Genomic DNA, 18,315 nt, shown 5'->3' on the forward strand with positions numbered 1-18,315 from the left:
ATTTAAATCCGTTTCGCAAAAACACATTTATGTGACCATGTGTAAATGGAATCGTTTTGATAAATCAGATAGCTATCCGATCTGAGAAAACGCATGAAGTGGCCACTAAATAAATCTCTTATTTGTAAACTTGTTTGCATTCTACGTTGTGTTGTATGTTGTTGCGCTTGCTTGTAGTATGTCATTTTTTTTACATGCTGTTCATTCATCCACTGCTGATTATTTACGACAGTGCAAGTATTCTACAGCGACTCTAGGGGTCGCTGTTTGACAAAAACACAATTGTTACACAGTGTGACTTTAAGCTGGATTATGACGCTATTTTCTTCTAGAAACAAGTTTGTTGCATTATTTTCCTGTTATTACTGTAAAGCTGCTTTGAAACAATATGTATTGTAAAAAAGCACTATATAAATAAAGGTGACTTGAGGAGGCTGATGGGCCTATGACCTTCCAACATACTAAGCACAGTCTGGGCTTCAACAGAATGACTCTCGCAGTGAGAGGAAGCCAAGAGGAACTACTTCCTCTTTAAATCTAGTACAGGGGCTTAAATCAGAAAGCCCACATCTCCAGCTATCACTAGGCTAGACGTGCTTTAGCATAAACATTAGGACAAAGTAGCAACAGAGTTCCTGTAACATCACAAGAATAAGGGCTAGAGGAAATGGAGGCCAACAGAGGAACAACAATGACTGTTCCTCTGGCCCCGTCTTCGGTCCTCGGGCCAGGGCCCCTTGGCTGTCCGTGTGTAGACTCGGACCAGTGCAGTATATAAGACGAAAAGCTACCGAGCGCGCCTTCGCCTCTGAATTTTTCCAACCACCGCCTTGACAAATGTGCCGAACAACTCAAAGGGCGAAACTGGAGCATCAAAGAGAAAGGACTTCTCTTTTTCTCATAGTCAATCTCCTGACCGCAGTAGCGGTCTGCTTGGTGGCCCGGAGCGCCAGGGGCCTCATTTATAACCGTTGCGTACACATAAAACAGGCCCTGAAAGAGGCGTATGCCACTTCCAACGCATAAGTTGTGATTTATAAATAAAAAAAACTTCACGGGAAAATTTGCACACCTGCATGCAAACTCTAACCCATGCGTACAAACGTTTTGGAGATGGAGCAGTTTGGCGACACCAATGGTGAGCTGGAGTTAAATAGCTTTTTGGTCACTTTTAGAAAATTATACATATACAGCAAGATAATACACATATCATTTCACTCTAGCCTATCACTTAAAGAAAACACCCATCCCTTCTTAAATTTCCATGGAGAGAGCACATTGGGCTTTTTAGTGAAGCTTATTGTAGCATATCTGACAGCAGATGAAGGACACTCGTAAATCTTCATTATGAGTCCTAATCATAAATACTGTGCATGTTCACAATAACAGTTTAAATAAATAAAAGAATGATTTAAACTATGTTTTACATCTGATATTGTAATGGTTCAGTTTAATTGTAAGGAAAGTTTGATTTGGTTAAATGTTGACCTTTAGGCGCCCTCTTGTGGCGAGGATGGTGTATTGTAACTTTCGTATATGACTTGTGTTGAGTTCATTGTGAAGTGTCATGGCTGAAAAGCGACTCGTGCAGTGAAGTCATGACCCGCATAAGGCTGTAAGTCGCTATATTTGTATAAATATGATGTTTAGTAGGTTTAAGATGTTTGTCAGTAAACTCATTAATCTAGAGATGCAAATGTTGCTAAAAACGGAACGTAAAGTGACGTGCAAAGCGTGAGCATTAGTCAGTGCCTTACGCTAGCGATCTTTTGTTATGATTATTAGGCTAATTTGGATTCCGTGATTACAAGCCATTACCTAAAACAAGGAATATAATTAACAAATGCACGTGACAATGTAATGTTTAATGCTTAATGTGTTGATGTAATGTTTCATTTGAATGCTTTATTTAGGCAATAAATGCTGTTCAGTCAACTATGTGTAATGTTTCTTAATTCATTAAAGAAACTGTTTTGTAACAAAACCTATCTTTTATTCACTTTCAGGTCACTAGCAGGCATATACACTCACCTAAAGGATTATTAGGAACACCTGTTCAATTTCTCATTAATGCAATTATCTAATCAACCAATCACATGGCAGTTGCTTCAATGCATTTAGGGGTGTGGTCCTGGTCAAGACAATCTCCTGAACTCCAAACTGAATGTCAGAATGGGAAAGAAAGGTGATAAGCAATTTTGAGCGTGGCATGGTTGTTGGTGCCAGACGGGCCGGTCTGAGTATTTCACAATCACAATGATTTTCACGCACAACCATTTCTAGGGTTTACAAAGAATGGTGTGAAAAGGGAAAAACATCCAGTATGCGGCAGTCCTGTGGCGAAAATGCCTTGTTGATGCTAGAGGTCAGAGGAGAATGGGCCGACTGATTCAAGCTGATAGAAGAGCAACTTTGACTGAAATAACCACTCGTTACAACCGAGGTATGCAGCAAAGCATTTGTGAAGCCACAACATGCACAACCTTGAGGCGGATGGGCTACAACAGCAGAAGACCCCACCGGGTACCACTCATCTCCACTACAAATAGGAAAAAGAGGCTACAATTTGCACGAGCTCACCAAAATTGGACAGCTGAAGACTGGAAAAATGTTGCCTGGTCTGATGAGTCTCGATTTCTGTTGAGACATTCAGATGGTAGAGTCAGAATTTGGCGTAAACAGAATGAGAACATGTATCCATCATGCCTTGTTACCACTGTGCAGGCTGGTGGTGGTGGTGTAATGGTGTGGGGGATGTTTTCTTGGCACACTTTAGGCCCCTTAGTGCCAATTGGGCATCGTTTAAATGCCACGGCCTACCTGAGCATTGTTTCTGACCATGTCCATCCCTTTATGACCACCATGTACCCATCCTCTGATGGCTATTTCCAGCAGGATAATGCACCATGTCACAAAGCTCGAATCATTTCAAATTGGTTTCTTGAACATGACAATGAGTTCACTGTACTAAAATGGCCCCCACAGTCACCAGATCTCAACCCTTTGGGATGTGGTGGAACGGGAGCTTCGTGCCCTGGATGTGCATCCCACAAATCTCTATCAACTGCAAGATGCTATCCTATCAATATGGGCCAACATTTCTAAAGAATGCTTTCAGCACCTTGTTGAATCAATGAATCAATAAGGCAGTTCTGAAGGCGAAAGGGGGTCAAACACAGTATTAGTATGGTGTTCCTAATAATCCTTTAGGTGAGTGTATACATGGCGAGCAGGAACAGCAACAACACGTCCACCCTACTGCTTCTCAGTCTGCATACTCTGCCGGTAGGTGTAATACTACTGACACCTAGTGGTTAGTTTCTGTACTCACATCTACAACTACACTATCACTACATCCCCTTTCCATTAGACTTAAAGAACAAGTTATTACAACTAATTACTTATAGATTAGCTAACACTAAGCAAACACTGTACACATTATACAAGATGTAATGCATCAAACAACAATCTCAATAATTATTTACATTGCAATCACAGTATTAATAATCAAACGATTACATTTCCTTTTGACTTTTCCTTATATGAAAATTCAAATGTTTAAGCAAAATTCACAGGTTAAGTCTATCAGGAGGCTTTACTGTGCGTTTCTATCTTCTCAGTACAGGTGAATGCAAATCTGAACTAATTTCTTTAGCTGGCCCTTTGTTATCCAGTACTGGAAGTGTTTCAGATGTTGTTGTTGACTCTGCACAGTCTGTGTCACCTGTATATGTATCCACCAGTACTGTCTCTTTTGTTTTCAACAGACTTCTCCGATTTCTCCTCAGGATTTGACCATCCTCTGTTCTAAAAGTATAAGATCTTGGCTTCACCTCCTCCAGGACTGTGGCTCTTTTAGTCCAGGTACTGCAATCCTCAAGTCTTACTGTGTCATTTTTGGAGTCAAGTCAAGTCAAGTCATCTTCATTTATATAGCGCTTTTAACAACGTAGATTGTTTCAAAGCAGCTTCACAGAGATAAGCGTATAATTTAAGGTAACAGAGATTGTTTTGGCTTTATAGCAGAGTTAAGTTATTTTCCATCTAAAGTTAGTTTTGATTGATTTGCTTCCGTCGCAACGATCATTTGTTATTAAATTAGGGGCCGCTAAGACGACACCATTCCCTCTACACAGACTTTAAACGCGAACCTGTGAGAAACGCTGATGGCGTTCACATGCGCATTTAGAAGGGGTTCTATAGTTATGTGCATTTGAAAATACGCAGGTTTGGAATTCCCTACAAGCCAAGCCTAAACAAAGTACTTGTCTTTCCTTATAAATTTTGATAAAGAATTTTATTTTATTTTGTTGCTTTGGGGTAGGAACGCGAAACGAATTTTCCCGACAACGCCTTATCTGCAGAGTGGTAGAGGGATCCTCCATAGGGAGAGACTAGTTGGCACTTCAGCACTGCGTTGTCATCGGGTCCAGGCGAAGGTCCTTCGTCAGATCTGGATACGGCCCGGATCCGGCAGGCTGCAGGAAAACCTCGGGATAAACACAGACACTAAAATTAGCGTAGATGCCATTCTTCTCATGATGTAACGAGTACATCAGGATTTATGGGAAGTGTTCCCGGTTCCGGCTGACCTAATCTATGCAGCCTAACATCAAATTATAGAAGTCTATAATGTATTATGTGAATGCTAGGTCAAAGAGATGTGTCTTTAATCTGGCTTTGAACTGACAGAGTGTGTCTGCTGCCCGGACAATGGTAGGAAGACTGTTCCAGAGTTTTGGTGCTAAATAGGAAAAGGATCTACCGCCAGCAGTCGATTTTGATATTCTAGGTATTATCAACTGGCCGGAATTTTGAGATCGCAATAGACGTGAAGGACTATAATGCGTTAAGAGCTCGCTCAAGTACTGCGGAGCTAAACCATTTAGTGCTTTGTAAGTAATCAGCAATATTTTAAAATTTATGCGATGTTTAATAGGGAGCCAATGCAGTTTTGACAGAACTGGGCTAATATGGTCATACTTCCTGGTTCTGGTAAGAACTCGAGCTGCTGCGTTTTGAACCAGCTGTAGTTTGTTTATTAAACGTGCAGGGCAACCACCCAGTAGAGCATTACAATAATCTAGCCTTGAGGTCATGAACGCATGAACTAATTGTTCCGCATTTGTCAATGAGAGCATATGGCGTAATTTAGATATATTTTTAAGATGGAAAAATGCAGTTTTACAGATACTAGACACATGACTTTCAAATGAAAGATTGGTATCAAAGAGCACACCCAGGTTCCTAACCGACGACGAAGACTTAACAGAGCAGCCATCAAGTGTTAGACAGTATTCTAGGTTATTACGTGAGGAATTTTTTTGTCCAATAATTAGAAACTCTGTTTTTTCAGAATTTAGAAGTAGGAAATTACAAGTCATCCAATTTTTTATATCAGCTATGCATTCCGTTAATTTTGTGAATTGATAAGTTTCGTTAGGTTTTGAAGAAATATACAGCTGAGTATCATCAGCATAACAGTGAAAGCTAATTCCATGTTTCCTAATGATATCTCCTAATGGTAGCATGTACAGAGTGAACAGCAGCGGTCCTAGTACTGAGCCTTGTGGTACGCCATACTGAACTTGTGATCGATGAGACATCTCATCATTTACTGCTACAAACTGATAACGGCCAGATAAGTATGATTTAAACTATGCTAGTGCATTTCCCGTAATGCCAACATAATGTTCTAATCTATTTAAAAGAACGTTGTGGTCAATGGTGTCAAATGCAGCACTAAGATCGAGTAACACTAATAGCGAGATACAACCACGATCGGATGATAAAAGCAAAACATTTGGAGAGTGAACATTTGGAGAGTGGTTCTAGGCTTTGATGCCTTGTCATAATTAGCTTTTTGTCTCTGTTTCAAGTGCTTTTGTTTTCTTTTCAGACATTTGTTCTTGTTTGGCGTTGCTAAGCAAGGAAGTGTGGTTCGTAATCTGCGCCCCATCATGATTTCGGCAGGAGACACACTGTGTTCGAGTGGAGAAGCACGGTAATTCAGCAGAACTAAATAAGGATCTGATTGGCTGTCCACTGCTTTCTTGAGTAGTAGCTTCACTATGTGTACTCCTTTCTCTGCCTTTCCATTTGACTGTGGATATAATGGGCTCGATGTCACATGTTGAAACCCATATCCCTCAGCAAACTTCTGGAAGTCTTTGCCACTGTAGCACGGCCCATTATCACTGCAAACTGCGGAATGCCGTGTCTCGCAAAGATGGATTTTATGTGTGTTATCACACAAGCAGCAGATGTATTGGGAAGCAACACAATCTCTGGATAGTTTGACAGATAGTCTATCACAAGCAAATAGTTCGTCCATCCAGGAAGAATAAGTCAGTCCCAACTATCTGCCATGGTTCATCTGGTGGATCAGTGATGATCATTGGGTCCTTCTGTTGCTTAGCATGATGCTTCAAGCAAGTATCACAGGTTGACACCATCCTGTCGATGTCTGCGTTTATTCCGGGCCAATAGATTGCAGTTCTAGCCCTTCTTTTACATTTTTCTGCTCCAAGGTGCCCCTCATGCAGTTTTTTCAACATTTCCTGTCAGTGACTGAGGGATAATTATCCTGTTCTGTCTCAGCAGAAGCCCCTTGACAACACTCAACTCTATTCTGATGTTGTAGTACTGGGCACATTCTCCCCTAGGCCAACCTTCATTCAGATGTGTAATGACCAACTGCAGACACGTATCTTCCTCAGTCTCCACTGCAATTTGTTTGAGTTTTGCATCTGTGACTGGAAGAGCTTCAGCTACCATGTTCACATGCTGAGTCACATCAGCCTCTTTGGGACTTTCACATTTTCCACTCTGTTCTGCAGCTCTGGACAGAGCATCTGCCAGAACTAGATACTTCCCTTGAGTGTACATTAGCTCCATATCATACCTCTGCAGTCGCATCATCAGTCGTTGGATTCTTGGAGACATTTGATTCAAGTTCTTTTTAATGATGGCTATTAATGGCTTGTGATCTGTCTCTGCCACAAATATCGGTAAGCCGTACATATAGCTGTGAAATCTCTCCACTCCATACACCAAACCCAGGCACTCTTTTTCTATCTGTGCATATCGACACTCAGACGGAGTCATTGCTCGCGAGGCATATGCGACTGGCCTCCAATTCTCTTCCTCCGCCTGCAGTAGAACTGCACCCAGTCCATCTTTGGATGCATCTGTCAAGATCTTTGTCCTCTTTGTTGGGTCAAAGAACATTTTGAACACAACGTTTTTGAAGACAGGTTTGGTATGAACTTTCTGACAAAATTGATCATTCCCATCACTCTCAATACAGCCTTTCTGTCTGTGGGTCTGGGCATTTTGAGTATTGCTTGTATTTTACTCTTGTCTGGTTCCACACCCCCTTCTGACAACTTATCTCCTAGGAATGTGATTTCCTTCACTCCAAACTGACATTTGTCCTTATTCAACTTCAGCCCATACTTCCTTAATCGCTGTAGGACGTCCATAAGCCTCTTGTTGTGCTGTTCTATTGTGGATCCCCACAATACAATGTCATCCACATAAACACGCACACCCTCGATGCCTTTAATTATGTGTTCCATAGCCCTGTGGAATATTTCATGCTGTCCTCATGTAGTTTCAGCTGCCAAAAGCCCTGAGATGCATCCAGCTTTGTAAAGAACTTTGCAACTGCCATCTCACTTATAATTTCCTCATGTGTCGGAATTTGATAATGTTCTCTCTTAATGTTTGCGTTTAAGTCCTTCGGATCCATACACACACGTAGATCACCATTGGCTTTCCTCACACACACCATTGAGTTAACCCACTCTGTAGGCTCTTCCACTTTTTCTATGACTCCCATTGATGTCATTCTTTCCAGCTCTTGCCTCAGCTTATCACACTTGGTCTTGGTGTCTGGACTACTGGCTGCGCATCTTTTTTCAACTGTATTTTGTAGGTGAATGGTAATACTCCAAACCCTTCAAATATGTCTGGAAACTGTTTCACTATATGTTCCACACTGTTCTGTGTTTCCCCATTATTTATGGTGTATATTCTTCTTACTAGACCCAGGTCTTCACATGCCTTGTCTCCCAACACAGAATCATGGCCATCTGGAACAACCACGAACATGAGATGATGTTCTCCATTTTTTACTTTTACCCTGATAGTCCATGTTCCTTTTGTTGGAATATTCTGCCCATTATAGGCTTTGAGTTGCACCGTTTTCTGACTTATACGTGGCTTGATTTTCATTGCTCTGACATCATACTCCGAAATCAGATTGACTTTTGCTCCTGTGTCTAGCTTGAGTGATACTGTTACTCCATTTATTTCCAGAGCAGTCATCCACTTGTCCCGTGCAACACTATTCACATCAGTCTGTTCTGTTCTTTCTTGACTGATATTGGCCTGCTGCACCATTCCAACGAAGAATGTGTCACTGAGGGCTGTTTCTTCCACTGCATGCACACGCTCTCTTTGACTTTGTCCGTCCTTTGAAAAGCATTGCTTGGCAAAATGATTCTGCCCTTTACATTTGGCACAGGCTTTGCCATAGGCTGGGCACTGTTTTGGCAGGTATCTTTTGCCACATCTCTTACAGTTAAACAGTTCTTTCTCCTTTTGCTGTTTCAGTTTACTCATTCTGCATCTTCTCTGTTACTGCAGCTACAGCTGAACTGTCACTCCCGCTCAACTTTGTGTTGTCACCAAAGGTTTTAGCATGCTGAAGAGCTATCTCACTGGCGTGACATTCACTGGCACTGCTTCATTCAAGGTTAGCTCTGTCTCTCTCACGAGCCTCTCCCTCACTTTTTTTATCAGTGATGCCGAACACAATTTGGTCACGTATTATTGAATCTTGGAACAGTCCGAAATCGCATGTCCTAGCTTTCAACTTTAAATCCATTAAGAAACTGTCAAAAGTCTCTCCTTGTTGAAGACGAGAACGAAAAACATACCTTTCAAAAGTCTCGTTTTTTTCCGGTGTGCAGTGTGAATCAAACTTCTCCTTTACCACGTCGTATTTGCTTTTGTCCTCGGCCTGTTCAAACACAAGTGTGTTAATCACCTCTATTGCCTGAGGTCCCGCGACGGTGAGAAACAATGCAATCTTGCGTGCATCCGACGCTTCATCAAGGCCCACTGCTTGCAAGTACAGCGCAAATCTCTGTTTAAACGTGCACCATTCGTGATCAATATTTCCAGTCCAGTTCACAGCGTCAGGCGATCATCACCACTCCTGGTACCATGTAATGTTTCTTAATTCATTAAAGAAACTGTTTTGTAACAAAACTTATCTTTTATTCACTTTCAGGTCGTGAGCAGGAACAGCAACAACACATCCACTCTACCGCTTCTCAGTCTGCATACTCTACCGGTAAGTGTAATACTACTGACACCTAGTGGTTAGTTTCTGTACTCACATCTACAACTACACTATTACTACACTATGCACTTTGAATATGTACAATTCTAATTGCTGTATTTTCTATGTCTGTTTACAGTTTTACAATGTTAAAGTTAAACGAGAAAAGATTCATGAAAGTTAATGGAAGATTAAAAGCCATGAACAAATATCTCGCCTGTTCACTGTCTGTCTAGCTGGATAGAGAAGTGACACGACTAGTGAGGACAGAACAGATATACACATTTAGATTAAATATGCCATTCTCATTAATGTTAAGCACTTATATTACATTAATAAGTCATTACTGAGAAGTTACAAAAAAAGTATATTCTAATAAATATATTTTGTGGATGCAATGCTTTTGAACATTTTTCCTGTGGCATGCTGTGTTTGAATGTTTTAACTACAGCGAGGATTGCTTACCATGATAATAGCAGATTGTCTGAGAAAATATTTTTGCGCAAATAATGCACAATAAGGCCTATCTGTTTCCATTAAAAATATAAATCACTTAAGAATACTATTTTGGCCAGTGGAAAAGATTGAGAAAAACTTGAACTCTGCCAAACTCTTTAAATCATACCAAAAACTCTGAAATGTATTTTATGCTATTTGATTTATTATTTCAAAAACAAGGCAAGGATAGGCTACTAAATGATTTTTAGCATTTTAATATGACAGCAAGTCCATATCTTATATTTTCCTAATGTCTTGTACCGTTAAACATAGTATTACGTGGAAGAATAGGCATATATTAGTCATAGAAGTCATAGAATAGTCTTTCAGGATTGCTCCTGGCTGCCTCGCTGATCGATTGCTCCTGTCTGCCTCGCTGCCTGCTGTGAGTTTGTTTGCTTCGGTGCTGTAAGCTCCGTTTTAGCCTCGTATTTCTTTGATTTGAACCATCATTTACTACAATTTGTAGCTGTTTATACTAAATACAGCTTACCCAACATCTCAGATTAACCTGACATCGCTAGCTTCCGTTACTACTAGCACAACACGCTAGTAATTCGCTACTGCTAGCCTGTTAACGCGCCACCCGTGCGCTCAGCTATTTTCTCTCGCGCGCCCGCGCCTTTGAGTTCATTAAAAGCTGCTCAGGTGAGTAAGAATCAGTCAACAAACACGGTGAGTAATGTCTTGTGCTGTTATTGTCACCTGCACTTCATGTCACATGTTTAGCATAGCCTTCTCTGTTGGCAATATAGGATTTATATGTGATAAATGCAAGGAGTCAGTTAGGCTGACAGAGAAGATTTCAGAATTAGAGACACGCATCCAAACTTTAATTGAGGATAGTAAGAGTGCTAGAGCTTTAGATACTATTTTGGATGCGCCTAGCGTGAACTCTTTACATGGTGCGGTTCCAGCTGAAGTAGTGCCTGAGCAGCCGGGCAAATGGGTGACAGTGAGGGATCGCTCTAGTCGCGGATCAAAAAACCACTCTTCCGTTCCGATTACCATAACAAATCGATTTGCCCCACTCAGTGAAACACCCACTGATAATTCTGTTGATTGTGCCCTAGTAATTGGTGATTCGATCACACGGAACGTGAAAATAGAGACTCCAGCGACCATAGTCACATGTTTGCCGGGAGCCAGAGCGCCTGACATTAAAGCAAATTTAAAAGTGCTGGCTAATGCTAATGGTAAATTCTCTAAGATCATTATTCATGTCGGCACTAATGATGTTCGACTCCGCCAGTCGGAGATCACCAAAATTAAAATTAAAGAGGTGTGTGAACTCGCAAGTACGATGTCAAGCAGTGTAATTTGCTCTGGCCCCCTTCCTGTTCGCAGGAGTGATGAGATAGTTAGTAGATTGTGTTCACTGAATCGCTGGCTGTCTAAGTGGTGTCCGCTTAATAATATATAATTCATAGACAATTGGAAAAGTTTTTGGGGCAAACCTGACCTGTTGAAAAGAGATGGTATTCATCCCTCCTGGGATGGTGCTGCTCTTCTCTCTAGTAATATGGCTTATAGTCTTAGAGCTCAAACATGACAAATTGGGCACCAGGTCAGGAAGCAGACAGACTGGCTAAACCGACCGTCTGCTAGCGGCCTCGCGTCACCCAGGTCAGATAAATCCCATCACATAGAGCCTCTTTCACCTAGCTATCATCATATAGAGACTGTGTCTGTTCCCCGAATTTGGAAATCCAAAAAACGTTTAAACCCATCTAAGTTTAAAAATTTAATTGATGTTCAACAAATAAAAAACAGCTATAATACAGATGAGCAAATGCTAAAGCTTGGGTTGCTGAATATTCTATCGCTTACTTCAAAAGCACTCATTGTTAATGATATGATTTCAGATAATAACCTAGATGTGCTGTGTTTGACAGAAACCTGGCTAAAACCAAACGATTACATTACTTTAAATGAGTCCACCCCGCAAGATTACTCTTATAAACATGAGCCTCCTCTGAAACGCAAAGGGGGTGGTGTTGCTGTAATTTATAGTAATATTTTCAAAACCACTAAGAAATCAAGTTTTAAATATAATTCTTTTGAAGTGTTAGTGCTTAATGTAAAAATATATAGTATAAATGATAAATCACGTTTGAGATTTGTGCTGGCTACTGTATACAGGCCACCAGGGCACCATACAGACTTTATCAAAGAATTTGCGGACTTTCTATCAGAGTTAGTATTGGCTACAGATAAAGTACTAATTGTTGGTGATTTTAATATACACATTGATAATGACAAAGATGCATTGGGTTTGGCATTTAAAGACATTGTAAACTCAATTGGAGTTAGACAACACGTGTCAGGACCTACTCATCGTCGTAATCATACTCTAGATCTAATATTATCACATGGAATGGATGTTGATGCCGTTGAAATTCTGCAGCAGAGCGATGACATCTCAGATCATAATCTAGTCTCGTGTAAATTACATTTAGCCAAGGCTGCAAAGCCGACTCCGTGTTTCAAATATGTTAGACCTATCACTTCTGCCACTAAAGATTGCTTTATTAATAATCTTCCTGATCAGTTTCATCATCTCAGCATCCCAGATAGCTTAGAAGAACTTGATATTGCAACAGAAACTTTTAACTCTCTCTTTTCCAGCACTTTAGACACAGTTGCTCCTTTGCGCTTAAAGAAGATTAAAGAAAATAATCCAACGCCGTGGTACAATGAGCACACTCAGGCCCTTAAGAGAGCAGCCAGAAAAATGGAACACAACTGGAAGAAAACAAAACTAGAGGTATTTCGCATTTTATGGAAAGAGAGCCCGATTGCATACAGAGAGGCTTTAAAAGCTGCTAGATCTGCTTATTTTTCAACCCTATTAGAAGAAAATAAACATAATCCTAGGTTTTTATTTGAAACAGTGGCTAAACTAACGAAAAAGAAAGCTTCAAACACAGATGTTTCCAAGCAGCACAGCAGTAATGATTTTATGAACTTCTTCACTTATAAGATTGATAATATCAGGGACAAAATTATAACTATGCAACCGTCTACTACAGTATCGCATCAGGCAGTGCATTGTAGTCTCCCTGAGGAAAAATTTGATTCATTCGTTGCTATAGGAGAGGAAGAATTCGTTAAACTCGTTAAATCATCTAAATCGACAACATGTATGTTAGACCCTATACCGACTAAGCTACTGAAAGAGATGCTTCCAGAGGTCATAGATCCTCTTCTTAATATCATTAATTCGTCTTTGTCTCTAGGATACGTACCAAAAAACTTTAAGCTGGCTATGATTAAACCGCTTGTTAAAAAAATGCAACTTGATCCTACAGAATTAGTCAATTACAGGCCGATCTTGAATCTACCTTTTCTGTCAAAGATACTAGAAAAGGCAGTATCTTCACAACTGTGTTCCTTTCTTGAAAGAAATGATATCTGCGAGGATTTTCAGTCAGGATTTAGACCTTACCATAGTACTGAGACTGCTCTCGTTAGAGTCACAAATGATTTGCTCTTATCATCCGATCGTGGTTGTATCTCTCTATTAGTGTTACTCGATCTTAGTGTTGCGTTTGACACCATTGACCACAACATTCTTTTAAATAGACTAGAAAACTATGTTGGCATTAGTGGAATTGCACTAGCATGGTTTAAATCATACTTATCTGACCGTTATCAATTTGTAGCAGTAAATGTAGAGATGTCTCATCGATCACAAGTTCAGTATGGCGTACCACAAGTCTCAGTACTAGGACCGTTGCTGTTCACTCTGTACATGCTACCATTTGGAGATATCATTAGGAAACATGGAATTAGCTTCCTGTCACAGGTCGGGGCGGGCCAATCGGACTGCACCCACCCCTCGAGACCTGTTACCACCCTTGGGGAGTCGGACAGAGGACAGGCAAACAGGACGACAGACAAACAGGACTTCAAAGAATCAATATTTTATTAAGTATAAAAGTGTATCAGAAAGTTCAGATGGGTGAGTTTTCTGGGCAGGGTCTTTCTGTCCTACGAATCCCCCAAAGGCTCACAGGATTCCGTAAAGGGAAGTGCTCTGGTGAGTGGCTTCACTGTCTTCCAGTGGAAGGGACGAGTCGAGGCTCACGACTGGGAGGAGGCTGCTGCAGGACGGCTCAGGTGCGTGTTTCGGGTACGTACTCTTGGCTGGGGGAACTTCACTGCAAAACAGACTGGTGAGTATACAGATACGTAATCCTCTTCTTCAGTAATAACAGACAGAGAACTTACGGCTGGAGGAACTTCACTGCAAAGCAGTCAGGTGAGTATTCAGGCACGTAATCCTCTTCTTCAGTATTGACAGACAGAGAACCTACGGCTGGGGAGCTTCACTGCAAAGCAGACAGGTGAGTATACAGGCACGTAATCCTCTTCTTCTGCAGGTGGCAGACAGAGAACTTACGGCTGGGGAGCTTCACTGCAAAGCAGACAGGTGAGTATACAGGCACGTAATCCTCTTCTTCAGTAATGACAGACAGAGAACTTACGGCTGGAGGAATTTCACTGCAAAGCAGTCAGATGAACATTCGGGTATGCACTCCTCTTAAAGGGCTGGCAGACACAGAGCTTGCGACAGAGAGACGTTAGTGCAACACAGACAGGTGAGTATACAAGCACGTAATCCTCTTCTTCAGTAATGACAGACAGAGAACTTACGGCTGGAGGAACTTCACTGCAAAGCAGTCAGATGAACATTCAGGTATGCACTCCTCTTAAGGGCTGGCAGACACAGAGCTTGCAACAGAGAGATGTTAGTGCAACACAGACAGGTGAATATACAAGCACGTAATCCTCTTCTTCAGTAATGACAGACAGAGAACTTACGGCTGGAGGAACTTCACTGCAAAGCAGTCAGGTGAATATTCAGGTATGCACTCCTCTTAAAGGGCTGACAGACACAGAGCTTGTGACAGGAAGACGTTAGGCTGGAGGAACTTCACTGCAAAGCAGTCGGTGAATATTCAGGTATGCACTCCTCTCAAAGGGCTGGCAGACACAGAGCTTACGACAGAGAGACGTTAGTGCAACACAAACAGGTGAATATACAGGCACGTAATCCTCTTCTTCAGTAATGACAGACAGAGAACTTACGGCTGGAGGATTTTACTGCAAAGCAGTCAGTTAAGCATTCACTTACGTGTCTCTCTTCACAATGGGCTGACAGATAATACACTCAAGTCTCTGTGGAGTACAACAGTATTAGCCTCTTCTCACGTCTTAGAACATGATAGAACACACAGGCGAGTGATGGACATCCAGCGGGGTTAAGTTCACACTTCACACATCAAAACAGTGCATTATAATACTTCATCACTGCAATTCAACACTCCGTGGGAAATACATATGGCTGTCACCCATTTCCTGACCTGGCATTCTCATCAAGAAGTCCCATAAACAAGAGAGAGCAGATGGAGATCGATTGGACTACTCACAGTCTCTCACCAGCGATCTTGCTGTACAACGATTTCCTTCCTCCAGTTAAATCAGCGTGCTCATCCTCCCACACTCACAGTCTCGCGTCCATTGCCAGCCCCACTTCCTCTTCTCCACCGCTCGCGCTTCCTCCGAGATACTCAGTCCCAAAAACAACTACCTCCTTCGGCCCGTACTCTCTCCTTATGACGTGTCTCATCGTGCACAGCTGGCGGTGACTTTGGCTGATTACCGCGTTCACGGGGGTTTTGCGCTTGTCCGGAACTAAGCCGGTGTTCAGTTGTTTTGGGTCCGGCGGGAGTCAATCTCGGCGGACATTAGTTCCGCCTTGCACGGAAACTAAAGCTGGCACTTGTCACCTCGTGACATTCCACTGTTATGCTGATGATACTCAGCTCTATATTTCTTCAAAACCTAACGAAACTTACCAATTCACTAAATTAACAGAATGCATAGCTGATATAAAAAATTGGATGACTCGTAATTTCCTACTTCTAAATTCTGAAAAAACAGAGATTCTAATTATTGGACAAAAAACTTCCTCACGTAATAACCTAGAATACTGTCTAACACTTGATGGCTGCTCTGTTAAGTCTTCGTCGTCGGTTAGGAACCTGGGTGTGCTCTTTGATACCAATCTTTCATTTGAAAGTCACGTGTCTAGTGTCTGTAAAACCCCATTTTTCCATCTTAAAAATATATCTAAATTACGTCATATGCTCTCATTGACAAATGCGGAACAATTAGTTCATGCTTTCATGACCTCAAGGCTAGATTATTGTATTCTACTGGGTGGTTGCCCTGCACACTTAATAAACAAACTACAGCTAGTTCAAAACGCAGCAGCTCGAGTTCTTACCAGAACCAGGAAGTATGACCATATTAGCCCAGTTCTGTCAAAATTGCACTGGCTCCCTATTAAACATCGCATCAATTTTAAAATATTGCTGATGACTTACAAAGCACTAAATGGTTTAGCTCCGCAGTACTTGAGTGAGCTCTTAACGCATTATAGTCCTTCACGTCTATTGCGATCTCAAAATTCCGGCCAGTTGATAATACCTAGAATATCAAAATCGACTGCTGGCGGTAGACATGAGAAGAATGGCATCTACGCTAATTTTAGTGTCTTTGTTTATCCCGAGGTCTTCACCGTAGCCTGCCGGATCCAGGCCGGATCCAGATCTGATGAAGGACCTTCGCCTGGACCCGATGACAACGCAGTGCTGAACAGGGACGGACTGGGGCTAAAAAACAGCCCTGGACTTTATCCCAAATAGGCCCATCATCCGGCCATTTGCCTCTAGCCGTGTGGGACAGACACTAGCCAGGATGTCCTGATACTATGCCACAATACTGTAGCCTATCAGACAAGGTATTCACAGCAAGTTACATCTCAAAACCAATGATGATAATTGGGGACGGGGTTGTGTTTATTAATGAAGCCTCAGCCTTCAAATAAAAACAAAAAATGTACAATGCCATAAAATACAAATAACGAAATGTCACTGGCTACAGAAACCCCAAATTACACAAACTTGTAATTATAAAACATAGTTACTATATACCAGGGGTCTCCAACCTTTTTGTGTGCGAGGGCTACCTCAAGGGATAAAATAATCTAGAAGGGATTTTCATTTGTTATACTCCAATATTTATTATACATATAACATGGTGAAGCTTTTTTACTTTTCACCATCATATGGGAAATAATAAAATATCTTGATATTCTGGTTCAGACTTACAAGCGTTTAAAAAAAAAAAATCCTGAAAAATTATGAAATTTTTTATTGATTTTTTTGTTGATTTTCTGTAAACCTATTGTATGTGTTATCAAAAACAGTAGCCCAAACATTTAGTATAAATATAAATGAATAAATAAATAAATAAACTGCCATAACTTCTAAACAAAACATTACTGCATTACATTTAATACATTTATACATGACTATATTAATATAACAGCATTGTTTTACTAAAGTTAATTCATAAGTTGTGGTGTGAAATGTCTTCTAACTGGTTTGTTCTTGGAAATGGAAGCTTTAGCATAAAGTTCTGCCAGGAAGACTTAATTGGTGCGTCACTTGACCTTTTATCTATCCAATCACATTCCAACACTTGTGGTATAAAAGATCGGTACTTACTCATGTTTGAGTTCGCAGATGCTGACGCTCCAATTCGGTTGCACGCGTCACTTGCCGACTAAAAATGTCTAAAGACACGCAATTTGTTTGCGTTTACTCCGACTCTGACGATGATTTCGTCTCACCATCTCCTCCTGCTGCACGTCGCAGCTCACGTATTCAGAGCCGTATTTCTCCATGGGCTCAATGTTCATCCGAGGATATAATTAAAGCTCTAGAGGAAGCCAGCATACCGGTTAGTCAAGGCCTCTCCAGAGAGGATCTACACCTTCTGGCCCAGAACGCTTTTGGTATTCCACCAGTTTCTATTTCTTCAAAAGCTTCAACTTCGGGAGCTCAACCTAAACCAACCGGCAAGAAAAGATCTGCTAAATCATCCTCACCTCATCCAGCAAAAAGATTATCAATACCTGCTCGGCCATCATCTTCTCCACAAAGTGTTGAAACCTCAGATACGAACTATGATCTTTTTTCTGCAGTTCAAAGCCTCGCTCAGTCAAAGGATTGGAATCAAAAATGTCGTCTTTCGAACATTATTTCACAAATCCCAACCCTAGCATAAACCCGGCCATGATCTCATCAGTGATTCCTCAGTTCCATCCTCTCTCTGCCGGATCAAGCAACCCATCGAACGAGCCTTCTACATCTTCTATCCTGCCTACTCCTCTACACTCGATTCAGACACCTTTTCAAGACGTTCCTGCACCACCGGCTTCCTCAAACTTTAACCTCTCCACAGCGGCTCCTGCTCAAAATTTCGGTAGGCGTTTTGTTTCGCCAGCTGCCGTAACTGTGTCTCCTCACCTAAGAAACAACATCATCCAAGGTAAGGATGTTAATCTGGCTACTTTATTGCTTCCTTCACCCGCTGCAGACAGAAAAATG

At 41.3% G+C, this 18,315-nt stretch overlaps 1 protein-coding gene and 1 long non-coding RNA gene across 3 annotated transcripts in view; both read right to left on the reverse strand.

Annotated features, from left to right (window-relative positions):
• gjc2 (gap junction protein gamma 2) overlaps positions 1-18,315 on the reverse strand; it is a 310,096-nt gene that overhangs the window by 171,491 nt on the left and 120,290 nt on the right. The window lies entirely within an intron of this gene.
• LOC307161882 lies at positions 14,180-14,771 on the reverse strand. The gene is made up of 3 exons (XR_013821809.1): positions 14,678-14,771; positions 14,510-14,587; positions 14,180-14,419 (listed from the first exon to the last, which is right to left on the reverse strand). It is a non-coding gene; the product is annotated as an uncharacterized lncRNA (long non-coding RNA).

Source organism: Squalius cephalus (assembly GCF_949319135.1).
Source record: "Squalius cephalus genome assembly, chromosome: 7".
Classification (NCBI taxonomy): domain Eukaryota; kingdom Metazoa; phylum Chordata; class Actinopteri; order Cypriniformes; family Leuciscidae; genus Squalius; species Squalius cephalus.